The sequence below is a fragment of the Eubalaena glacialis genome, chromosome 19, assembly GCF_028564815.1.
Source record: "Eubalaena glacialis isolate mEubGla1 chromosome 19, mEubGla1.1.hap2.+ XY, whole genome shotgun sequence".
NCBI lineage: Eukaryota > Metazoa > Chordata > Mammalia > Artiodactyla > Balaenidae > Eubalaena > Eubalaena glacialis.
Window position 1 is genome coordinate 7453833 of NC_083734.1, and position 26550 is coordinate 7480382.

General features: G+C 47.1%; 1 protein-coding gene across 7 annotated transcripts in view; it reads right to left on the reverse strand.

The window, feature by feature from the left end:
• ADPRM (ADP-ribose/CDP-alcohol diphosphatase, manganese dependent) overlaps positions 1–26550 on the reverse strand; it is a 339223-nt gene that overhangs the window by 264362 nt on the left and 48311 nt on the right. The window lies entirely within an intron of this gene.

Sequence of the window (26550 nt, forward strand, 5' to 3'; positions counted from 1 at the left end):
AAACAAAATTGATGAAACGTTGATAATCATTAGAGCTGACTGATGGAGGTTCATTTATACAACTACCTCTATTTTATGTATGTTTTAGAATTACCTCAATAGAAAGATATGTGGGGAATTTCTTTGCACAGCTGTGAGAGGACAGAATACACTGACGCAGACCTGGGGATACGGATGTTTCAGTTACTGGACACTTCCATCTCCATTAGCACATTTGCGTTCCCTGCCACCAAAATAATTCTTACTTGAACAATTCTCAGTGGTTCTATCTTCTAGCCATCTCTCTATCTCTCTATGTATGTATGTATGTATGTATGTATCTATCTATCTATCTAATCTATGTATCTATCTATCTATGTATCTATCTATGTATCTATGTATCTCTATCTTTATCTATCTCTCTATCTCTCTATGTATCTATCTATGTATCTATGTATCTATCTCTCTATCTATCTATCTATCTATCACTCCCTAGACCAATTCAATCAGAACGTCTGATGGAGGGGCCCCACACATATTCTAAAGTATCCAGATGACTCTAATGTGTGGCCAGGGTTGAGAACCACCAGGAAGGGAAAGTTTCTGAGGGCAAACCTCAGGTCCATTTTTTTTTAATTAAATAAGCTGCTTTGACATGTCTATGAGAGTACGGACTACACACAGGGAGGCCTGGGTGGCAATAATAATCACCACCAGTTACGAAGTTTCTCGTATGTGTCACTGGGTGAGTTCCTTTATGTACATAAACTCATGTACTCTCCACAGCTACCTTATAAAGAAGCTGAGGCCGGAAGAGGAGAAGTAATTGTCCCAGGGTCAATGGCTCCTAAGTGGCTGAGCTGGGATTCAATCCCTATCAATCAAAACTCTTTCTGCTCCAGCTTCTCTGAGTGTTGAAACAGAGGAGTTAAGAGGTCCGTGGCTCTTAAACCACCACCCATCTGTCAACCCATCCTCTGTTTATTTGTCTCCGCAGCCTCCCTGGATAGCTTATGTTCTCACTCTTCTGACCTACATTCCAGCTAAAGTGACTCCTTTCACCCTGCTTCTCCAAGTTTCCCCATGTCTGCTTACAAATGTTCAAAACCCTTACAAAATGATAGTATTCTGTTGCCCACGCCCACTTTGGGTGGATCTATAAAAATCTGTCCTAGAAACGGTTTTCCTTTACTTAAAAAACATGTTCACCATATTCCATGTGTCATGTTTATAGCCACATATTTGGTCAGGTCTCAGAGCAATGTGACAACAAACCAACAGAGCTGAGTAACCAAAATTAATTCCAAAATAACTCAAGTTCTTGATGGCATGTGTAATGTCCGTAGGTGTAAGACGTAAGGTGACTACAATATAAGGGGAAAGGGCAAAGGTACCTAATTGTGAGATGGTGTCTACATTCTACTGGAAGTGGTGCAATATTTATTCTAAGTAAACTGAGAAGACAAAAAAATAAAAGAGAACAAAGAGAAACAAATAATAAAATGGTAGCCCTAAATCCAAGACACAGATTAAAAGAGATTGTGCCAATGGATTTTTAAAAATTATTATAAGTTGCCTACAAGAAACTCACTTTAAAGATAATATTGGTATGTTAAAAGTAAATAAATGGAAAAAGATATATCATGCAAACTAACCAAAAGAAAGTTGGAGTGGCTATATTAATAACAGACAAAGCAGACTTCAGAGCAAAGAAAATTACCAGGGATAAAGAGGGACATTACGTAATTATAAGAGGGTCAATTCACCAGAAGGCAGAACAATCATAAATGTATATACACCTAATAACAGACGTAAAAACTTATGGAACTGAAAGGAGAAATAGAAATAGACTAATTCACAATTTGTTAGGAGACTTCAGCTCCTCGCTCAGTATTTGATAGAACCAGCAGAGAGAAAACCAACAAGGTTTCAACTATAAACTATATGGTTCTTCGGTCCTATCAGAACTGATAAACCATAAAACAATGGACTCTAACTGACCTTTATAGAACATTCCAGTCAACAACAGCACAATATACATTCCTTTCAAGTGCACATGGAACATTCACAAAAATGTCTATGACAGACCACATGCTGGGTCATTGAACAAATCTTAAATTTAAATGAATTGAAATCATACAATATATGTTCTCTGATTATAATGTAATTAAATTTGAAATCGATAATAGAAAGAAAAATTTCCACCCAGGGGACTGCCCTGGAGGTGCAGTGGTTAAGAATCCGCCTGCCAACGCAAGGGACAAGGGTTCGAGCCCCGGTCCGGGAAGATCCCACATGCTGCGGAGCAACTAAGCCCGTGCACCACAACTACTAAGCCTGCGAGCCACAACTACTGAGCCCATGTACCACAACGACTGAAGCCCATGCGCCTAGAGCCCGTGCTCCGCAACAAGAGAAGCCACTGCAATGAGAAGCCCACGCACCGCAGCGAAGAGTAGCTCCTGCTCGCCGCAACTAGAGAAAGCCCACACACAGCAACAAAGACCCAATGCAGCCAAAAATAAATAAATAAATTAAAATAAATAAATAAAACTAGATAGCTTAAAATATATATTAAAAAAAAATTTTCCACCCAGAAGTAGAAGAGAGAGAGAGAAAGGGCCTGAGAAAATATTTGAAGAGATAATAGCTGAAAACGTCCCTAACATGGGAAAGGAAATACTCAAGTCTAGGAAGCACAGAGAGTCCCATACAGGATAAACCCAAGGAGGAACATGCTGAGAAAAATCTCCAAACACTTGGAAATCAAACAATACACTGCTAAATAATTCATGGGCCAAACAGGAAGTCTCAAGGAAAATTAGAAAATATTTTGAAGTGAACAACAAATACAACCTATTTGTGCAATATGGCTGAAGTAAGGATTAGAGGGAAATTAATAGCTTTAAATGCTTACATTTGAAAATAAAGAATAGCTCTCATGAGCATAGATATAAAAATCCTCAATAAAATATAAGCAAGTTGAATCCAGCAATATATAAGAAGAACAAAATACCACGACCAAGTAGAGTTTATCCCAGGAATGTAAGGCAGGTTAGACAAAAAGTACTTAGACATGGCAGCAAAAGAATGATTCATTCTTAAAGATTTATAAGTTGGACTTCATCAAAATTAAAAACCAGAAAAGGTTTTTGTTTGTTTGGTTGGTTTTCTGGCAGCGAAAACTGCAAAAGATACTGTTAAACAAATGAAAAGAGAAACTACAGTCTGGGAAAAAAGATTTTCAAATCACATATCCAACAAAATTCTTGTATGCAGAATATATAAAGAATTTAATATATACAGAATTCTCAAAATTCAGTAATAAGAAAATAACCCAATTTGAAAACGGGCAAAAGAGTTGAACAGACACTTCACCAAAGTTCACCATATGATAGTAAATATGTTCAACATCAATAAGCCTGAGAAAAATGCAAATTAAAGCCACCCCAAGACACCACGACATACTTATTAGAATGACTAAAATGAAAAATGCCGACAGCACCAAGTACTAGCAAGGGTGTTGAGCAGCTGAAATGCTCATTCATTGCTGGTGGAAATGGAAAGTAGTCCAAGCCACTCTGAAAAACAGTTCGACAACTTCTTTCTTTTTTAAATTGAAATATAGTTGACTTACAATATTATGTTAGTTTCAGGTACAGCAAAGTAATTCAGTTATATATACATTTCAGATTATTTTCCATTATAGGTCATTACAAGATATTGAATATTGTTCCCTATGTTATACACTAAATCCTTGTTGATTGTCTGTTTTATATACAGTAGTGTGTATATGTTAACCCCATACTCCTAATTTATCCTCGCCACTCCCCTTCCCCTTTGGTAACCATAAGTTTGTTCTCTATGTTTGACAACTTCTTATAAAGTTAAACACACACTTACCAGATGACCCATGAATCCCACTCCTGAATATTTTCCTCAACAAAAGTGGAAAGTTATGTTCACACAAAACCATAAATCTTTATAGCAGCTCTACTCATAACTGCCCCAAACTGGAAGCCGCCCAAATGTCCTTTAAGTAGTGATTCAATAAACAAACTGTGGTACATCCACACAGTGAAATACTACTCAGCAAAAAAAGGAACATGTTACAGACACAATTTGGCTACATCTTAGAGGTATTGTGATGAGTGAAAGAAGCCAGTCTGAAAGGTTACAGACTGTGTGATTGTAGAACACGCATGAAAAGACAAATCCAGTGTGATGGAGAAGAGATCAGTGCTTAGCAGGGTTAGAGTTGGGGTGAGGGTGTGGCTTCAAAGGGATAGCTCGAGAGACGGTTTTGGGGTGATGGAACAGCTCTGTATCCTGATTGTGGTGGTGGTTATACAAATCTACTCATGGGTTAAAAGTCATAGAACTGTACTTCCCCCCACCCAGATGTCAACTTTATGTATGTTGATTTACAAAATAAAATAAATTAAAAATTCAAGTTCTTTGTGTTTTGTATTTCCCAACTCTGTCAAAGGGTCTACACTTGTGGGTCACAGCAAAACTTCTTTGAAATCTCCTTTCTCTCCCATCTATTCACACATTCCAGCTGTTTCTACACCTCCCTCACTCTACACTCGCAAACCTCCCCAGCTGGTGCTAAGGGGGATCAGGGGAATGCGAGTCTCCTCCACTCTTCAAGCTACCCCTCAGTCTTTAACATTGGCAGTAGACATGTCCAATGTCAAGTACAGTTTCACATTCCCCACTCCCAAGCATTTTGGCACCCCGAAGCTATTCCTATATGGAAATTCTGGAGCAGGCTACTGCCCCCAGACCCCCCTTCTCTCCCTTTGCTTCCCAGTCTGCATTACAAAGTTCAAAAGAATCCTTCTAGTAAGTGAGGACCTGCAGTGACAGTGGGGAGACAAAATGGGCGAGGCCAGCACCCTCCTCAGGTGACAAGGAGAAGGCAGAGTTTGGAAACTCACCTTCAAGTAGCCACACGTGCATCCAAATGAGTTCTTTGAAATGGCCAAACTGGGAAGCTGTAGACTTGATATAATCACGCTGCTGTCATGGCCCAAAACATTTCTAGAATTTTTAATAGCCTCCAAGCCAGTGTGTGCTGCACAAGGACTCCAACACTAACAATGAAAATGTGAGCCCTTTGTACGTATTAATGTATATTTTAATCCTCACAACAACTCTGTGAGGTAGGATCCCATTTTAGAGATGAGAAAAATAAGGCACAAAAGTTTAAGTAACTTGATCAAGTTTTCAGGGCTAGCAGTGGCTGTGGTAGAGGCTGGCTTGAACCCAGATGATCGAGCTCCAGAACCCATATTCTTAATGACTAAGCTAGGCCACCTACATGTACTTCAATTTCTTTATTTTGTACAAATTGTTGGATTTTTTTTACCCCAAGTTGTATCGGTCTATGTTTTCCAATTGAATTTTAGTTATTTCTAAAAAGTAACCTATCCTCCAAAGAAAATTACCTACACAGTAAACTCAAAAGAATTTGTTGCAGGCTCTGGAAGTGGCTCCCGAGAAAGTTTCCCAACTGCTTGAGTAATGGCAGACTTCCAGGATGACATATTCTACCCAAGTCCCCAGAGTAACATCTCTGGAGCTGGTAAGTTGGTTAAAAATCGCCCACCACACTCCTGTAGAGTCATAGCTCAAAGCAAGCCGGCACCTGTGTGGCAAGTGAGGTGTGCAGCTTCCAAAATCCTGCACTCCCTTCCTTCTCAAGGGTACTCAGTGAGTGTGAGACGGCACATCAAATCCTAACTGCTCTCCCTGCCTCACACGTGGGTGATTAACAACTTCTGCCCCACCCAGTTTACCCCAGACGAGGAATAATGTTTCTGCCCAATGTCTTGGGTGAGCTCAAGCTTTGGGGTAGGAGTAAGGGGGTGAGCAAAACACAACTCGGCTATCAGCCCCCCTCTCACGCCCCAGCCTTCAGCTGTGCTCACCTGGAGGCCCTGCCCACCCCCAGTCACTTGTTTCCAGGCAAAAGAATGCCTTTCAGATCCACGGCAACCCTAAAGAGACCCTCCCCCTAGGACAGGGAACACTCAAGGTAGCTGGGACGAGGTTGGAAATGGGAATAGAGGCAAGGTGGGGAAACAGCGAGGAGACCTGGAACCCAGATGGAAAAGTGTGAGTCCCCCGGGGAGCTGTTAAAATACACAGATGCCCTGGATCTCACCTCAGGCATTATGAGGTCCAAGCATTAAAACATATTAAAAGTCTCCAAGGTGATTTTAATGTGCAATCAGGGTTAAGAAGCTTCTCTAGGTCAGGGGTCAGCAAACTTTTTCCATAAAAGGCCAGATATTAAACATTCTAGGCTTTGCAGGCCACATATTATCTCATTTTCCCCTTCCCGCCTTCCTCTTCTTCCTCCTCCTTCTCCTCCTCCTCTCCATCCTTCTCCTCCTCCTCTTCCTCTCCATCCTTCTCCTTCTTCTTTCCTCCTTCTCCTCTTTCTTCTTCAACAAACCCTCTAAAAACATAAAAACTGTCCTGGCCACGGGCAGTACAAAACCAGGCAGCAGTCTGGATTTAGCCCACAGGCTGCGGCTGGCTGACCCCATCCTAGGTCAATAATTCTCAAACATTAGTCCTTGGACCAGAGATGAGGAAGCATAGTGTCCTGCTGGTAAACTGGCTCTCATAAACCAAAACCCTCACTTTGCAGCATTTGTCAATTTCCATGGTGTAAGTGCTCCCACCGTGCCCAGTCTCAGACTACCAATGTGATGTCACTGAACCAGAGTTGTGAAGAGACATGCAGAGTCTGCCAGCCAGGACCAGGCAGCTCCAGCCCATCACTTTACCGGCATCGGCTGGGAAGCTGCTTAGCAAAGCACCCCTGGAAATTCTGGCACCAAGTACGGGAAACACTGTCCTTGGTTCTATGAGGTAGTAATCTGCTGAGCCAGTCATTCAACAATGTTTATACAAGGCCCTGTACTAAGCCTTAGGGACGTCCCCACCCTCAAGGAGGCCAGAGTCTAGAAGAGACCTCACAAGCGGGCATTTATGACAACAGACTGTGATAAGTGGGTTCAGATGCTGAGACAGCACAACGGAGGGGCACCTAACCTGTTTGGGAAAATTATCCATGACTTGGAAATAAGACAAAAAGATGACTGTGTGGCCATTTAAAGCTATGCCGGAGCATTTTCTAAGAAGCCCACTGGAGGGTCACCTGACCTCTATGGGAACGTATCTTTGACAAATTCTTGATTAGGGCTCGGGCATAAAATTAGAAGTTAACGCGTATAAAACAGGTCAAGAGAGTTTTTTTTTTTTTCTGTCCAGTAAATAAGTATAGAAATAAAAACTGACACTAATACTTTCTAATTCCAGTATGATTAAGTTCTTTATATACCACAGCTAGGAAGGAAAATAAAGCGAAAAGAACAGGATCACCTTGCCTAGCTCTGGTCCCCTACATCGTGAAACCTTGGCTATTTTCCATAAACCTGCAATATCTCCCTAACAATATCCACGTACCCTTGATTTTTACTATGCTGATATCTGAAGATATGCCATGACCTTTAGGATTATGATAATGATCTGAGAAAGCTGGTGTTTTTCACCATGAAAAGGCTAATTTAAACTTGATAACCTTGGTGATTTTGCAGCTTTTTTCTTTAAATGCTCATTGTGTTTTATATTTGGCAAGCCAGCCCTTCTGAAGCCTAACTCCCTGACATCTTTGAAAGTAAACTTTTTCTTTCACTTCCTAAACACCATCATCTCTGAGTCTTTGATGGAAGATAACGCAATGGGTGACTTTTTATTGCCCTGTTGGATATTAACCAGTTTTACACTGAATTGTAAAAAGTGAATTGGTACTTTTTTTTTTTTTTTTAATTTTATTTATTTATGGCTGTGTTGGATCCTCGTCTCTGTGCGAGGGCTTCCTCTAGTTGTGGCAAGCGGGGGCCACTCTTCATCGCGGTGCTCGGGCCTCTCACCATCGCGGCCTCTCCTGCTGCGGAGCACAGGCTCCAGACGCGCAGGCTCAGCAGTTGTGGCTCACGGGCCCATCCGCTCCGCGGCATGTGGGATCCTCCCAGACCAGGGCTCGAACCCGTGTCCCCTGCATTGGCAGGCAGACTCTCAACCACTGCGCCACCAGGGAAGCCTGAATTGGTACTTTTATCTCAGCATTCTTTTTTCCACTGACTGCATAAATCCCAATTTTTCATATCTTTAGTCAACCAGCTATTTGTCTTTCTGCCGATTCCCTCATGTATCAGGTAGCTTCAGTTGTGTAACAAAACCCCAAACTGAATGGCTTCAAACAAGAGCCATTTATTCAGCTCCTGATTCTTCCTGTTGGCTGGGAAGTTCTTCTGGTCTGGGATGGCATGAGTAGACTCTACTGGACATGATTATGCACCTGTAGTTAGCTGGCAGGACACCTGGCACCTGAGTGACCTAAAACGTCCTTGCTTACGTGTCAGGGGATTGGCCAGCTAATGACCAGAGCAGGAGGGACCATTGGAACTGTGTCTCCCATCATCCAGCAGGCTAGCCTGAGCTTTTTATATAGTGGTTGCTGGATTCCAAGAGCAGCAAGTGAGGGCAAGCACCAATATGCAAGTACTTTTCGAGTTTCTGCTTATTCCTCCTTTGTTATCGTGTCATTGGTCAAAGGATGTCACAGGGTGGGAAGGTACAGATACAGGGAGGCGTGGATAAATTGGAGACCTTACTGTAACAGTTTATCACACCTCATTCATGAGTTGAATGAAAGTTTGGCACGTGCTAACAACATCGTTAGAGAATTCCGCTCTTACAGGATGAAGAGATGCCCAAGGGGAACCCTGTGAAAAGACAGGGGTCAAAAAAGTGAAGAAGCAGTGAAGGGAAGTGTGCTCCAGGCAGAGGGAATAGTATATGCAAAGTCCTAGAGGTGGGGCTGCAAAGCCTGCTCCAGAAAGCTGCACACTGTGGCTGGAACAAAAGGCAAAGCTAGTCTACCTTGATTTAAAACTTCTAGGTAGGCTATCAATGGCCAGAGCATTTTAATATGAAACTTTAACTGTTTTTGCTTCTGTTACTTATCTCTGCCTTCTGAAAAGAGCTGTATGCCCCGGAAGAAGCGAGATGGTCTTTGGTTGGTTGAGGATCAAGGTGTAATGGGCCATCATCCTCTACAATGAAACAAACAAGAACAAACAGAGGGAAGGCCTTGCCTCTGGGGAAAGGAAGGGTTACTCAGAGACTTCAAAGGAGGTTCCAGGAAGAAGGGAAGAGAAGCAGATATTAGAGGGAATTGGCAGGAAGCTGGGTGTGATTCCGGGGAATTTGCCCAAGAAGGGGGAGGGCATGCACTTGGGAAGAGCTGGGGGTGGGGAGAACCTGACAAAAGACCACTGTGAAGGGCCTTGTTGTAGAATCCAGAGGCTGCACAGGCTACCAGCCTTCACCGTCTCCACTCAAGCTATTCCTCCCGCGGTGGCCAGTGAGGACTTTGCTTTGACAGCACCCAGCAATTTCCCAGTGACCTCTCACCTTGGTCCCTATCTGAGTACCTCATCCTGGAAAACCCACTCTCTATGTCCCCCAAGCTCCCATAAGCCTAAGAAAAGGACCACTGGGGACCTGGCATGCTAGTGAGACAGTGGATTAAGGGGCATCCCCTTCCTTCTGTATCTATTTTTTAGGGTCTGATGGAGTGAAGTAAGACTGCACTGAATCAGCCAAAGAATCCCGAGCCTTCCCTGCCATGGAAGATTTCACATGAGTACACTGACCAGCTCAAACACCTAATCCCCTCCCCAGAGGCAATCATTGGGAGTTGTTTCATGTGTGTTATTCCAAAAGCTTTGTGTGTATTTACACCCATTGAGCCTTGACATCCACAGCTGTGGATTTCAGATGTGTTCTCAAACAGTTAAAGAAAGAGGGGAAAAAGCCTAAACAAACAACCTAGGTTCTTGTAAGAAAACTGGATGAAAGTCGCTGGGTTGGCTCTCTGAAAGGATTAAGTGATTTTATGCAAAGTAACCCATACGGGGTTCGGGGTGGGGTGGGGTGGGGTGGGTGGGTCAGGTTCTAAAACAGCGGGGATGAGTGATGTAGCTTCATATCCAAAGTCGCTCTTCCTTAACTGCAGGAAGAAGTGTCAGTCAGCTTCTACAATTACCGCCTTGACACCTCCATCCCGCTCTGCTGATCACAGAGAGGAAAGAAAGCTAAAGTGACTTGCAAGGAATGGGCCCCTGGGAGAAGAAAATGAGATTCTCCCCCTTAAACGCCAGAGGGGAGGGAGGAGCAGAGAAAGCCAGATTGACAGGGGAGCAGCTCAAAAGCTAATTAAGTCTTCACAGGAGCCAAGCGGGCCTCTCGCTGGTTCACTGCCAGCAAGCAAAGCTTTTCGATGTTGCTCTGAGATCTGGGCAGGCAGAGCCAACTCCAGGCCCCAGAATGAGGGCTGGTGTTACAGTTGCCAGAAATTTCAGGAAAGGAGGAAACTAAGAAGGGGCCCCTGGGCAGAATGAAGATCACCACCTAATTGTGCAAAGACAGCGTGAGAACGGCATTCAAAATCTTATCTTGAGGGCTTCCCTGGTGGCGCAGTGGTTAGGAATCCGCCTGCCAATGCAGGGGACACTGGTTCGATCCCTGGTCCTGGAAGATCCCACATGCCGCGGAGCAGCTAAGCCCGTGCGCCACAACTGCTGAGCCTGCGCTCTAGAGCCCGTGCTCCGCAGCAAGAGTAGCCACCGCAGTGAAGAGTAGCCCCCGCTCACCGCAAATTGAGAAAGCCCGCGCACAGCAACGAAGACCCAACGCAGCCAAAAATAAATAAATGAAATAAATATATTTTAAAAATCTTATCTTGATATGTAAATGATTCTGTCAGTAAATAACTGTATTGTAAGCAAAGGGGGCAAAACCCGTCCCCAAATGATACCCTCCCAGTCCACACCATGGATCAGGCACCACCTAGTGTCAGCTCCTGGAATTACAAGCACAAGCATTCAGGGATTTGGCTACCTTTTCAAAGCTCAAAGTTCACAGAGTAACCATGGTACGCGCCCACAACTTTTCTTTTACTCTGACCTTGCTGTAATTACACACCCACCTCCTGCCTCACTCTTTCGGTCTCTACAAAGGGCTAACACAAATAATGCTAATAATGTTTCCTTGCATTTGGGTGACCTTTCAGAATCTACAAAGCCCTTTCACATAAATGACCTCAGACCATGGGAAGGAGATAGGCAGGAAGGTGTAATGACCTCTGCCTTACCAAGAAAGAAAATTAAGGACCAGAAAGACAAAATAACCTGCTCAAAGTCAAAGATGATTTCACAAGGGAACCAGTGCTGAAACGCACCTCCTCACCCCACCCACACCTCCCACCACCGCTCCACTCCAAGCTCAGAGCTGTTTCCTCTGGTCTCACTACAGCCTCTTGACTCACAGCTCACAGGAGAGTAAAGCAGGGAAGCCCAGGCCTGGCTGCAACCAGAGTCACCTGTGGAGCTTCAGACACACAGCAGGGCCCAGGTTCCATGTCCGGAAATTCTGATTTAACCAGTGTGGGGTAACACTGGGGCTTCGGTATTTTATAAGGCTCTCCAGGTGAGGTAACGTGCAACTGGGATTGAAAACCACTGTGTTAAAGAAATAAAACAGCAGGAGAGAAAGCCATCATGCTTCAGTCTCAGAGAGCTTACAGCCACTAAAACACCAGACATGCCAGAGACTCCTGAATGTCACAGAGGCAGAATCCAGAGCTGCCCTTCTGATGCCCATCTCCTCAACACACATGGCTACATGCAGAGAGACACACAAGCACACAGAGATACACAGAGATACAGAGAGACACAGACACACGCGGACATACAGTGACACACAGACACAGACACACACGTATGACAACTTGACAATATATCCGGGACACGTTATGCTTTTCTGGATTAGGACTTGCCCTCCTTTCTAAATAATTCATACCCAAACCTAAACAGGGGATTCCCAGGTTCCTACAGCCCCTCCAGGATTATGGGACCCCTTTGCATTTACTGAGATCATCACAGAAATCAGACCTCAGGAAACCCCCAAACTCCAGCCCACTCCCTGCTCTCTCTGCTCAGAGAACCACAACATCCACAAAGGTCTCAGGTCAAGCTGTTCATGCCACCAGGAAGAGGCTGCCCCCAGAGCTGTCCACACAGAAAACTGGAACAACTGGATTTCTTGAACTTCAAGCGTCACTTGGGTAAGCCATGCAACATTTTTTCTGTGCTTGGTGAAGACTGGGTTAAAGTCAAGGCAACAGTAAGATACCTGCCACCCCCTGCACCTGTCCGGCCACCTTGCACACCTGCATAGAAGCCAGTGATGTTGGGGCTGGGGGTGGCTCTGTGTTCAAACGCAGCCTCCACTCCATTCCTGGGGCTAGGAGACAGCACCCCACTAAGGCTTCAGGTCCCCTGGGTGTGAGTACAGAGCACTCATTCATTCATTCAGTAAATATTTATCAAGCCCTAGCTATGTGCCAGGCTCTGGGTATATAGCAGTGAACCAACAGACAAAAAAATCCCTGCCCTCATGGAGGTTCCATTCTAGTTGGATGGACAGACAGAAAACAAGATAAAAAATAATATACACACACATTAGCTAGCATTAATGCTAGGGAAAAATGAGGTAAGAAAAGGGCAGGATGACTGTTGGAATTTCAGATGGATGAGAGAGGAGGTGACAGCTGAGTAAAGCACGAAGGCAGTGAGAGGGCGGCGTGTGGGTACCTGGGAGAAGACGAGAACAGGAGATGCAAAGGTCCCAAGGTGGCAGCAGGCCCGGGGAGCTCAAGAAACAGTAAGGAGATGAGTTCAGAAGGAAGAAAGCAAGCAGATCATTAGGGCCGTGTCTGCCTTGCAAGAGCTTTGGCTTTTACTCTGAGATGGGAGATCTACAGGAGATGAGAAAGGGGAAGTGGAAAGGGAAGAAAAACAAACGGAAGAAAAAATATAAAGAGGTCTGTCTCTGGGAGGAAAGCAAAGGGGAGAGAGCATTGAAACCCCAGTGGGCTTGCTCTTCTCTCCATGGCCACCCTGTCTCCTCTCTGCTCATCCTTCCTAGTTGACCAGATGCCTGAGCAGGCTTTGCCCATCTCCTACTGCTGCAACGTTCATCACTGCCCCAGAGGCACCTGGTTACATCCAGAGCTGGACCTGTCCCATGGGCTCAACCTTTCTACTGATGGGCTGACTCCTGTCTGACGCTGGAAGGAAGGCAAAGATCCCAGGAAGTAAAGGGGCTCAGGGGTCTTTGCTGACCCAGCTGGAGCTCCAAAGGTTGGGTTTCTCTCTGCCTGGGAGACTGGGTATGAGAGACAAGGAAGGGCTTCACCCCACACCAACCTCTTATCAGGGCGTCACCCAAGCCCCAAGGCACCCATCAGCCCCTTCTCAGGGCCAAGAGAGAGTCTGAGATCAGTAAAATTGCTCCCCATCCATCTATCTCACCCAGAATGGAAGGATAGATTTGGGGCCTGGCCCTCCTGACAGTGTCCCAGGTTTCCTGTCCTTTAATGTCCAGACCTAAACAGTTCTAAGGTCACCCAGGGCAGAATGTAGACAGGTGGGACCAACCAGTGACTGAGGGCAGCACATCCGACTGAACCAGGGGTAGAAATAGATGCTGCCTCTCAAACTGCCCCACAAAAGCTGGGTCCCCAGTAGACTAGTAGCCTGATCCCCGCTCTTTCCATAGCCCAGCACTGCAGGGGGCCAGAGCCCCACTAAAGCACTCAGTACTGCGGGGCCTCTTCTGTCCTCTGGGGAGAGGGCTTCAAGCCTCCAGCAATCCCGACACACACTACATACAAGTTCTAACTCAGAAGAATGGACACTCTGCAAGGACACATTATAGATGCACCCTGATACCTCTGTAATGATTCCAAAAGTGTGGGCTTTGGAGTTATCCCAAACGGGGATCCAATCCAGTTCTGCAGCTGTGTGTCTTTGGGAAAGCTACCTGACTACTCTGAGCCTCAGTTTCCCTAGCCTGTAAAGCATGGAAGGTACAGAACTGTTGTGAGGATGACATGATATGTTCTGTATGTACAGTGCCAGGCATCAGAGCCCTGATGTGGCAGAGCCCAGCGTGACGCTGACAATGGTGCAGGCAGTGAGACTCCTGCAGAGAGGGAGGCTGGTACCACCTGGGCATGCAGCTTTCTCCCTGGCCTTCTCTAGATCCAGCCACGAGAGCTCCTGCCCCACCCATCCCTGCCACGGCGGGGCCACACCTGTACCATGCCCAAGGCACAGCTCGCCCAGATGCAGCATCCCTAGATGAGCGCTCTGTTCTGGAAGGTCACCCTTCCACAGCAGTCCTGCGGCTGAGCCAAGGGGAGCAGAGGAGTCTAACAGGATTGGGTTAATGAGGTCATAGCCAGGGTGGCCTGCCTGTGTCTTAGATGGTTGCATTTTTCAGCTGGTGATTAAGAGGCAGGCTCCGCAGGATTCAGGCTCATTACTATGTAATTGAATCTCCTCCCAGACACCAGCTGAGGGATGGGGAAGTTAAGTACATTTCCCAAGATCAGGAAGCCAGTCAGGCTGCCATCAGAGCTCCGTGGGGACAGTGCCGGGATGCTGGGAAGTGGCAGGTCCTCTGGGGACAGTACTTGAGCAGAGAACTCTTTCTGTCAACTGGTGGCAGCTGCTCTGACCAAGGACCACAGATGAAGTGCCACCCCCTTCCTCTCAGCATCCATCCCGTACTCAGTGCTGCCCCCGGGCCTCAGGATAAAAGTGCGGGGCTCCAGAGGAATCACGGGAAGAACCTTGGAGGTGGGGTAGCTGGACTGGGGTCCTTCAGCCGAGCTGCTGGGGGGCTGGGGCTGAGAGGGGTGGGGAGGCAGCGTGACTAAGTGGTTAAGGGCGAGGCTCTAAAACCCAAGTCCACCATTTACTAGCTCAGTGACCTTGGGCAGGGTATTAACCTCTGTGTGCCTCAGTTTCCTCATCTGCAAAATGGCCATAATAAGATTACATATCTCATAGGTTTACAGCAAAGATGTAAAAAATAACAGGCATAAAACCCTGTGCAGGTGCTCGTGGCTGGTCTCTCTTGGCTTCTGGGCTCCCAGGGGCTGTGCCAGAGCACAGCTTTTCATGCCTTTCTCAGAACTCAGCAGGAAGAGATCAGCAGCATTAGGTGCACACGCCCGGGACTCCATGGGGATGTATAATAAGCCCCCACTGTATTCTAGATGCTGAGCTAGGTATCTACTTATAAAGTCTAAAGTGCACTTCACGGCATCCAAGGTAAGTATATGTTATATGGAAACAGGATCAGAGACTCAGGGAGGAAAGGGTCTCACACCCACAGCCAGCAAGTGAGGGGACCGGGGTTTGAACCCAGGTCTTCGTGACTCCACTGTTCACGTTCTTACAGAGTGCACCTTGTGATGCTTTAACTGATGGAGGTCATAAGTTCCAGGAGAGAATCAATAGGAGGGTAGTTGAAGAGGCTCTTATTCCTCCTTGTCAGGGGAGCACAGAGGTCTCAAGACAGGAAAATAAACACTATACACTGCTAATGTGTCATTCGTGACTGCACTGCTTTTCCTTCTTTATTCCTTTTTCCGTGTTGACCCAGGCATCTATGTCCTTTATAGCACTGTCTGCATCACTCTGTCTGTGGGTAGAGAATAAATTTACAGAGGCATTCCAGAGGGCTCATCACAGAGACCTTAAGGCAAGCTGTCTTTCAGGAGTGAAACTCTGGTTTGCAATGGAGTAAGTACAAAAAGCAAAAGGGATTTGCTAATTCCACTATTATTTAACAAGAGGCTTCTCAACCTCAGCACTATTGACATTTTGGGCCAGTAATTCTTTGTTGTGGGGGAATGTCCTGTGTACTGTAGAATGTTTAACAGCATCCCTGGTCTCTAGCTACTAGATGCCAGTAGCACATACACTCCTTCCCCAACAGGAGTTGTAACAACCAAAAATGTCTCCACATATTGCCAAATGTCCCCTGGGGAGGCAATAATGCCCAAGGCTGAGAACCACCAGGCTAAGTTGTAACTCTGCAGTTACAATTTATATAATATAATGCAATTTATGTAGTAGAACTCTGTAAGTTCTAGCTATGGCAATAAGATAAGAAAATTAAAGTGAGTTAGTTATAAAAGGAAGTTAGTTCACTTGCTTATGTAATATAACAAATTTCAAATGGATTAAAGAATTCAGATCTTTTAAAAATCAAAGGATTAAAAGATATAGGAGAATATTTATCTAAACATAGTCTAAATATTAACACTTTTAAATCAAAGACAGCATAAATAAAAGATAAAATTCAACGTGACAGGGCTTCCCTGGTGGTGCAGTGGTTGAGAATCTGCCTGCCAATGCAGGGGACGCGGGTTCGAGCCCTGGTCTGGGAAGATCCCACATGCCGCGGAGCAACTAGGCCCGTGAGCCACAACTGCTGAGCCTGCGCGTCTGGAGCCTATGCTCCGCAACAAGAGAGGCCGCGATAGTGAGAGGCCCGCGCACCGCGATGAAGAGTGGCCCCCGCTCGCCGCAACTAGAGAAAGCCCTTGCACGAAACGAAGACCCAACACAGCCAAAATAAATAAATAAATTAATTAATTAATTAAAAAAAAAAATTCAACGTGACACAGTCTCTCTATATATTACTATATTAACCATCTATGTTCTATGTGACATATGAAGGATTAATAATCCTACATTAAAAATAAATGTTACATATAGATAATAAAAGACCACTGCCCTTGTAGAGGAAAAACAAAAAGCAAAGAGTATGAACTGGATATGCACAAAAGAAGGAAGGTAAGTAGTCAACAAACTTTAAAATGTCTGATATTTTTTAGTAACCAAAAAAAAAAAAAAAGTAAATTAAAACAACTGCAATGTACCTTTGCATATACAATTGACAAAAATTGGTTTTAAATAGTAACATCCAGTTGTGGGGAGAATGTGCAGAACTTGGCTCTGCAGACGGGAATTTATGTGGTTTTACCTTTCCAAAGGGGAGTCTGGTGTTAAAACTGGCACATTTTTGACCCAAACATTTCACTTTCAGAAATGTATGCAGGAAAAAAATCATGATTGTGCACAAAATGCATCATCAAGATTGCTTTTCACAGTAGGAGGCAGTTGGTTGCATCAATGATGCTATATCCATAAAAGTGAATCCTGGGTAGTCTGTTAAAAGGATGTGTAGACAGTGTTTTCCAAACTGGCCTTTCCCAATTGCAAGGGGTTCCCTGAGCTGCTCCAGCAGTTGCCTCTGGTCGGGCGGCAAGAGCAGGTGAGACTGAGAGCTTCCCATTCCTATTTCAACCAGTCCGCCTCCACTTCTATCTGTTCTACATATTAGGTTTATAGAAAAGTCCCTCAAAGAATGCATTTCAGAGCTAAAAGAGTTTGCATAATGTTGTTGTAGAATAGCATCCTGGCAGAAAGGGCATGGGTTTGGGGGTCAGACAGATCTCGTTATCGTCTTTGTTCTGCCACTAAACTAGCTGTGTGATCTTGGGCAAGATACCTGATCCCTGTGCTTTGGTTTCCTCATCTGTAAAATAAGAATAATAATGGTAACTAACTTATCATCACTATTGTGAGAACTGAGATAATACATGTGAAGTGCACAGACCTCAGCACATAATATGCAGCAATGAAGGGTAGCTACTATTATATTACATATTATATGTCTAATGAGATGCAAAAATGTTCACAGATACACTGAACAAAGAAGATCATACACAGCATAATCATACACGTCAATGTATAATGGGTCACATGTGAGAAAATGTATATATAAACACTAGTGCTAATGTTTGCTGGGAGGTAGAATTACAGGTGGTTTATTTATATTTTTTTAATTAATTAATTCATCTCTTTATTTTTATTTTTGGCTGCCTTGGGTCTTCGTTGCTGTGCGCGGGCTTTCTCTAGTTGCGGTGAGCAGGGGCTACTCTTCGTTGCGGTGCGCGGGCTTCTCACTGCGGTGGCTTCTCCTGTTGCGGAGCACAGGCTCTAGGCACACAGGCTTCAGTAGTTGTGGCTCGCAGGTTCTAGAGCGCAGGCTCAGTAGCTGTGGCACACGGGCTTAGTTGCTCCGCGGCATGGGGGATCTTCCCGGACCAGGGCTCGAACCTGTGTCCTCTACATTGGCAGGCGGATTCTTAACCACTGTGCTACCAGGGAAGTCCCTACAGGTGGTTTAGAGTTATACCTTTTTGCTTCCTCTCCCAGAAAGTGCTTTTCTAGATTACCAAGACCCTGCATCTCTTTACGTGTAGGAGGGTCATCTGATATTGACTCACATTTCTTTTCACAATGTTCTGACAATCTAGACAGAGCTAGACTTCACCTTCAGCCTATTTGATAGGTAGGATTTATATCATCTTCAGGATTCACCTCATCTGCTAATTCTGGGCATTTAGGAGACGATACATTGGTGTCAAGATGTGGGGATCATTAAATCCAACTGAGAACTGTCTCACGGGAGCTAGTGGAAGGATGCTGTATATCACAGGATGCCAGCATCTCATAAGCCCCGAGGACAAGTATCTCTGAAATGGGGCAGCGGTGAGAGTGCTGATGTGCCAGCCGTTTCTCCTGCCTCTTTTGATATAAACGCTGCTGCTCGTTATGGGATGTCCTGGATATTGCAATAGGAGAGGGCAGAGCAGCAAAGAGATTTTAGAACGTGAGAAAGGGCACGGCCTACATAAAACTATCTCAGATTTATCTCTTTGAGCTGTGCTGAGGCCACATTATCTGACAGCCATCAAGAGGGCAATGAAATGGCCTAAGAATCTCCAAATCAGTGTGACCCCTCTCACGTCCACCCCAGGAACACCACAGCTACTAAGGGGAGTGTGTACGTGTGTGTTTTGCAAGGGATTAGGGGGTTGAAAGGACCCAGGTCACAGTGTCCAGGTCTTTGGCCAAGTGCTCCGGTAGAGCTCTCTGAGAGGATGCACGTGTGCTGTATCTGCACTGTCCAGTGTGGTAGCTACTGGCCATATGTGGGTAGTGAGCATTTGAAATGTGGCTCATGGGACTTTGTGAATTTTTAATGTTATTTAAGTTTGACTAATCTATATTTAAATAGCCATGTGTAGCTAGTGGCCACCTCACTGGACAGCTCAAGCATAGTGGTGAGGAACACAAAGCCTGGGTTCAGATGGCCTGGGTTTGAATTGCAGCTACTCTCACACTGACTGGATAAATTACTTAACCTCACTATACTTATCTGTAAAATGGTGTGATGCTAGCACCTAACTCTCTTCGGAGAATTACGTGAGTTGCATACAAGTAACATGAGTTGCTGTACATACTGTGTGCTCATAAGAGCTCAGGAAGTGTCATGGAAGCTCCTGTGCTGGGTTTCCTCCCTCTGCCCTTCCTGACCCACTCTCTGCTCTTTCCGCCCCACTCTGTCCTCTGGGAGATTGGCCTTCATGAGTAACATCAACAGCTTCCTTGCCCTCTGGCTTCCAGTTGGGTTCAGCCAATGAGAAGCGCTGAAAGGAAGCTGGAGGGTGGAGCAGAGAGAGGTCAGGGTGTTGACCCCCCTTCCCTCCTGCGTGGTCACCACGCTGAGTCCCTTCACTGAAGGCCACGGCCCCTATCAACCCTCTCCAGTTTCTGGTTTCAGCTCCATCTCCTCACCCCTCATGCCCACAGGTGGTACGGATTTGCTCCTGGCTGCTTCACCAACTCTCTTCACTGGTTTTTCTTCATGCTGCCCACACCTTGGGAAACAGTCCCTGTAACAAGCTCCTCTCACGATGTAATCATTTCCGGCCAGACCTGCAGGTACCGTTCTTGTTACTCCCATTGCCATCACCTCGCTGTGCCCCATCACTACCACAGGGGGTCTGCAGGTACCTCCTAGGCTTCCCCCACTGATGGGCTTTCTCTCTCTGATGGACCTCTAAGTCTTATTCACTGATCTCAGCTGGCTGTACTGTGATGTCTAGAAGTGGGAAGATGATCATCAGTGAAGAGAAAATGTGTTTTCTCTGCAAGAATCCCCACCCCCAGGGGACAATCAAATCCACTCTGCTAGCAAGCTAAAGCCAGAGAACATTCTAATTGCTGCTTTTCTGTGTTTTGCATGGGAATCGTGAGAGCCTGAATCCATTATCCCCTTTCCAGCGGGAGTAGTACTCTCCCCCACCCCACCAGCCTACCTGCTGTCACACCCTTAACCACGCCATCACCCAAGACAGGCTGCGATTAACTCTGTCTCCCCGAGGAAGAAACACAAGCTCTGTCTCTGCCGACCTCAGGCCTCACTGGCTGGAAAGATGGCCAAGGTCAGAGGTGGGCTGCTGGGTGCTCAGGGTGGGGAACAAGGATGGACTTGAAAAAGAAGAGGATGAAAGCTGGCACTGATCCGCTGTATCAGCAAATATTTACTATCTGACAGGTGCTGGAGCGCCTGTGAGGGTTTGTGCCCACCAGTGGCAAAAGAAGTCAACTCTGGTTGATTTAAGGAGAAAAGTAATTAATTGAGGGGCCATCAAGTGGGTGCCAAAATGGCCACGAACCTGGAGAACCAGGTCCTGGAAACGGGCAGCTCAGAGGGAGGCTGAGCCAAAATCATGCCAAAGAGCAGGTCACGTGGCTCCTGCCACCCGAGTCCCAGGCTCCCCAGCTCGCTTGCTGCCCCTGGGAACCAGATCTTGCAGGTGCCGCCACCCACATGCACTCTCCCCTGTCCCTGTTTCTTTGGGTCACCAGCTCCCGATTCAAATTATCAGGAGAGTGAGACTGCTTGGCTGAGTCTAGGCCACGTGCCCATGACCCCTGTGCTGGGGGCTGGGAGGGCAGTACCTGGACCTTTCGGCCTCTGTGGGGAAGTGGGTTTTGTCTCCTATCAGGACAAGATGGCTGGGAATCCCCCAAACACAGGTGGGGGCGGGGGGAGATGCTGGACAGCCGTTCCCACGGGGCGTACGTGAATGAACGGCACGGCCTGCAGCCTGGAGGAACTGACAGTCTCCAGACCAGAAACTGTCAAACATTAAGGCCAATGTGCATATGAGTCAACCGGGGTAACTAGGTAAAAACGCAGACTGGCCATACTACTCTGATTCAATCAGCCTGTGATGGGGGAACATACATGATGCGAAGGCAGGTGGTCCCCACACTGGTGCGGACGCTAAGCCAACACTGGCGCCATGACCCACGTGCTCTGAGGGCACAGAGGAGGCTCTGACCTAACACACCTAACACACGGGGATGAGCTGAGTCTTGGATTACAAGGGGGAGGGGACGCAAAGACAGGGAGGAGGACAATTCAGGCAGAGGGAATGGGGTCAGAAAAAGCACCAAAGTGAGGCCTAGCGTGGGATGTACAAAGGAACTCAAAGAAACGGAGACCAGAACCTAGAGCCAGAGAGTGGGGAGAGTGAGGCCCGGGAGATGGGCAGGGCCTGGGTCACCTAGGAGCCTTCTGTGCCATTCCCGGGGAGCTCCGCTTGTTCCTTTCAGCCAATGATTTTCAAACAGATCATGACTCACTAGTGGATGGTGAAATCAGTTTAGTGGGTCCTGGCCAGAAGTTTTAAAAGTGATATAGGATAGCAACTCAGGTAGTAATAGCTCTTGAAAATTTTGCTTCAGTTATACAAATAAGCACATTGTAAAATCAGGTGCAACGTAAAATAAATTTCTTCCTGTGGGTCAAGGTCACAGAAGTTTGAAAGCTGTGCTTGTGGTCAGAAAGGCGCTGTTTGAAGCTTTTTAAGGAGAGGAATGATACGATCAGATCTGCACTATACAAAGATGCCTCTGCTGCTGGTTGGATGGGGTAAGACCCGAGGAACGAGCCCTCGGGAGAGGGAAAGACGCTGAGGGCCTGAACTTCAGCAGTGCTCGTAGGAATGGAGAGGAGAGATACAGGCAAAACAGGTAAAGTCGGCACCAATTAGCTGGAGGCTTGGAGGAGAAGGGGGAGGGCTCCCCTGTTCCCACTGTGGGTGACCAGGAGGATGATGGGGGAAAGGCGGGGGGAGATGCAGATTTCGCTGTTCGGGGAAGCAGAGCAGGTGGACAGAACGAGCCGAGGGCCGGACACCGTGAGTCAGCAATGCCTCTGGACCTCAAGGGGCCCTCTGTCCAGCACGTAGCCTGAGACGGGGGGCACCTACCCTAACGAAGCCCATCACACATTGTCCCTGGGGTTGGAGCCTTGAGCAGAGGACACAGGACCGTTCATTCTGTAGGGCTGCCCTGGAGAGCGTCCTGTTCCTGCTCTGGAGGATCCTTCCAGAGAGCTGGTCCTTCAGTTTTCCACTAAATCAGCAAGCTTCCCGATCCCCGTCCTTCCTGATTAAATTAACCAAAGCCATTTTCTGTTGCTTACCACCACAGAACTCGGACTGATAAATAACAGCCACTCTGCTGACCTCACAACATCTGGGGATTAATGAGGTAAGGTTTCAAAGTGCGCTGCAAACTGTAAAGCGCTGGTCAGATGTAAAGAGCTAGAACTGGACAACAATACCCTCTCCCTCAGGCCCTTTGCATCTGTTAGTGTTAGGATCCCACGCATTCCCCCACTGCGAAGACTTGCTGAGACCCTCAGGGGAGGCACCGTGTGGGTTAGGCTGTAAAGAGCCCAGAGGTGAAGGCTGCGTGGCCCTGAAACCACCCACACACAGAGCAATTAACCCGAACCGCCGCAACCCACACGACCTACCAACACCCTTTGCAGGTGAGGGAGCATTTGTGATGGCTTTGGAAAAACGGATCTGGATCGAAATGGGCCAGGAGAAAGGGGCGGAGGGTGACCAGGCAGGGGGACTGGCATAAGTGACATCGCAGAAGCTGCAACTCTGCCACCCTACTCAGTCGCTGCAAGCAGCCTGGCGTTCTCGTGGTTTGTGCAACAGAAACGGGTCGGGGGAGGCTGAGGCCCTCCCTGTGAGTGTTACCAAACCGCACTTGGGTCCATTCGCCTGAGCACAGCAAAACCAATCTACTGGTACCGGGTTTCAGTGAAGGAAAATACAGCACTTACTGCAAGGCACCAAGCAAGCAGCACAGGCAGTTAACGCTCAAAAGACCAAAACTCCCCGATGGCTTTCAGGGAAGGGTTTTTAAAGGCAAGGAGAAGGAGAGGGTTGTAGGGTGCCTGATCAGCTCATGGACCTTCTCCTGATTGGTTCGTGGTGAGGTAACCAGGTGGTATCTCAGGAGTCAACGGCATCAACCTGGTTGCATCTGGTCCGGGGTCTACGTGCCGGTGGTCGGCACGCTCTGAACTTCTTCCACCTGGTGGGGGTTTTAGTATCTGCAGAACAGCTCAAGGATATAAAGGTCCTTGACTTTGTGTTACAGCTAAACAATTAATGTTTTGTTTTGCTTGACTGTCTCCCTCTGTCTCTGCATTTTCTCACTTCTCTGATTAAATTTGCTCTTTGGAACTCAGGGAAGGCCTAGGAGGCTAAAGCTTTTCTACAGACAAGAGGTGGGGGACGCAGAGAACGGTCTATCACTGGGAAGGCCCTGCAGGGTCCTGCTTAGTTTCAGGGGCAGAGGGCTCAGCTCATGGGGACATGAAGATTGGAGCAAAGATTTGATGCTGGAGCATTTAGGGATGCATCTGGGGGTTAAAAGCTGTCCTGTTAGAAGGAGGGGAACAGAGTAGATTTACCACTCACAAACAGGTCTCGTGGCATGGACATATATACACTACCAAACGTAAAATAGATAGCTAGTGGGAAGCAACCGCATAGCACAGGGAAATCAGCTCTGTGCTTTGTGACCACCTAGAGGGGTGGATAGGGAGGGTGGGAGGGAGGGAGATGCAAGAGGGAAGAGATATGGGAACATATGTATATGTATAACTGATTCACTTTGTTATAAAGCAGAAACTAACACACCATTGTAAAGCAATTATACTCCAATAAAGATGTTAAAAAACAAAAACAAAAACAAAACAGGTCTCGCTGTCTTTACTCTGACCCACCCCAGGACTAGGTTAGGTGCCTCTTCCGGGTTCCCATCACCCCTGTGCTTCCCCAGAGTAATCACTGCTTCCGTGACAGTCTCCCCAAAACCTGTCAGACTCAAGCGGGAAGGACAGTATCTTTACTGTGTCCCTCACGTGGTGCCGAGCCCTCAGCAGGCACTCCAAAAGTATCAGTGAATGCATGAATGAATGAGTGAATGCATGAATGAATGAGGGGTCCTTCCTCCTGCCAAGTAGTCCCAATGCCCCCCTTTCCACTTAAGTATCAGAACTGACTGCTGATACTACACACGGCATTGTGTGGCTTGTCAACCCCAGAAAATCTGCCGTCTCGGCTCTTTCATTGGGGGCTGCGTGCAGGGCTCTCGTTTGCCCTGGTAGATAAGCAGAGGCCAGGGCTGGTCAAAGAGAGCTGAGTACAGCTCGGTCATGAACGAGGCAGCGGTGGAAAATCCCCAGCCTGGCCCCCAGCCCGCCGGGCCTGGACGCTGTGCTGGGGGTGGGAGCTCAGAGCCCGTCCTCCTTGTCCAGCTGCAGCCTGGGGGGCCTGGACGGCAGGCAGTCCTCACCCAGGAGCCCCCGTCTGCTCCCACCCTACCTCTTTAACATGTGGTGAGTTAGGGGAGGGCACAGACCTGGGTCCTTCTAGCTCATCATGGTCCACAAGACCCCTTCAGGCTCGGAACAGGGGTTGGCAAAGCTTTTCTGTAAAGGACCAGATAGTACATATTTCAGACGTTAACAAGCCAGACGGTCTCTGTCACAACTGCTCCACTTTGCTATGATAGTAAGAAAGCAGCACACGTGACCCATCAGTGAATGGGTGGGGCTGCGTTCCAAGAAGCCCTGAGTTATACAAACAGGTGATGGGCTAGAAAGTAGGGGAGGTGGACCTGCCAAGACCTGGGCAGAAGCCACCCAACCCCCAGCCTCAGGACAAAGGGCTCTCTATGGAGCAATGGTTCTCAGTCAGGGTGACTGTGCCCGCACAGGGGACATTTGGCAACGTCTGGAGACATTTTTGGTTGTACCTGGTGGGTAGAGACCAGCGACGCTACGAAACATCCTACAATGCACAGGACGGCCTCCTCTCCCTCACAACAACAAAGAATTATCCAGCCCAGATATGAATAGTGCCGAAGTTGAGAAACTGCTCAAAAGCCGTGGTTCTCAAAGTGTGGGCAGGGTCACCTGGGAAATTGTAAGCGCTGCACATTTTCAGCCCCCTCCCGTCCCGACTGAATCAGAAATGGGATGGGATCCAGCAACTTGTATTTTAACAAGTCCCCCGTTTTCTCCTCGTCCTCACCAAGGCTTGTTACCTTTCCTCTTTCTGATAACAGCCGTGCTAATAGGTGTGAGGCGATAGCTCACTGTGGTTTTGATTTGCATTTCTCTGATGATCAGTGAAGTTGAGCACCTTTTCATGTACCTGTTGGCCATCTGTGTGTCTTTTTTGGAGAAATGTCTATTCAGGTCCTTTGCCCATTTTTAAATCGAGTTGTTTGGTATTTTTGCTATAGAATTGTGTGAGTTCCTTTTCTATTTTGGATATTAACCCCTTAGCACTTCTGGAAAGCTAATGTATAACATTGTGGCTATAGTTAACAATACTGTACTGTACACTGGAAACTTGATAAGAGGGTAGATCTTAAGCATTTTCACTACAAAAAAATAAATATAGGAAGGAGAATGGTAACTATGTGAGGTGATGCGTACATTAATTAGCTTGATTGTGTTGACTGTGGGGATAATTTCACAAGGTATACGTATCCCAAATCATCAAATCGTACACCTTAAGTGTATACAATCTTTAATCGTCAATTATACCCCAATAGAGGTAGGGCGGAAAAACAAGAGCAAACAAGCCTTCCAGGTGGTTCTGACGCTTCCAGGTGATTCTGACACTAAAACTTGAGAACCGCTGGGGGAAAGAGATCAAGAGGGGCTGAAGGAAAGGGAGGTGAGGAAGGGCAGGGTGGGCAGAGCTGGAAGCAGACACATGCCAGACTCTGCGCTGGGGAGGGGCCTCAAAGGCGGTAAGACACAGGGAATGTGACCCAGAGATGAGCATCAAGATGGGAGCACAGGGCTTCCCTGGTGGCGCAGTGGTTGAGAGTCTGCCTGCCAATGCAGGGGACACGGGTTCGAGCCCTGGTCTGGGAGGATCCCACATGCCGCGGAGCAACTGGGCCCGTGAGCCACAATTACTGAGCTTGCGCGTCTGGAGCCTGTGCTCCGCAACAAGAGAGGCCGCGATAGTGAGAGACCCGCGCACCGTGATGAAGGGTGGCCCCCACTTGCCACAACTAGAGAAGGCCCTCGCACAGAAACGAAGACCCAACACAGCCATAAATAAATAAATTAAAAAAAAAAAAAAAGGATGGGAGCACATAGAGCTGGGGGGTGGGGGGCATCCAGAGTGCCAATCCCGGACGGAGGGCTTAGGAAAGGCCTGGGAAGAGAGGGGGCTTCCAGAGGGAGGAGTAGGGAGAACAGTGTGGGCCAAGGCAGAGAGACCCTTGGGAGCGTGTTCCCTCCGGAAAACTGCAAGATGTTCCGCACATGTCGAAGAGGTGGGGGGAGTTGGACGAGGCGACA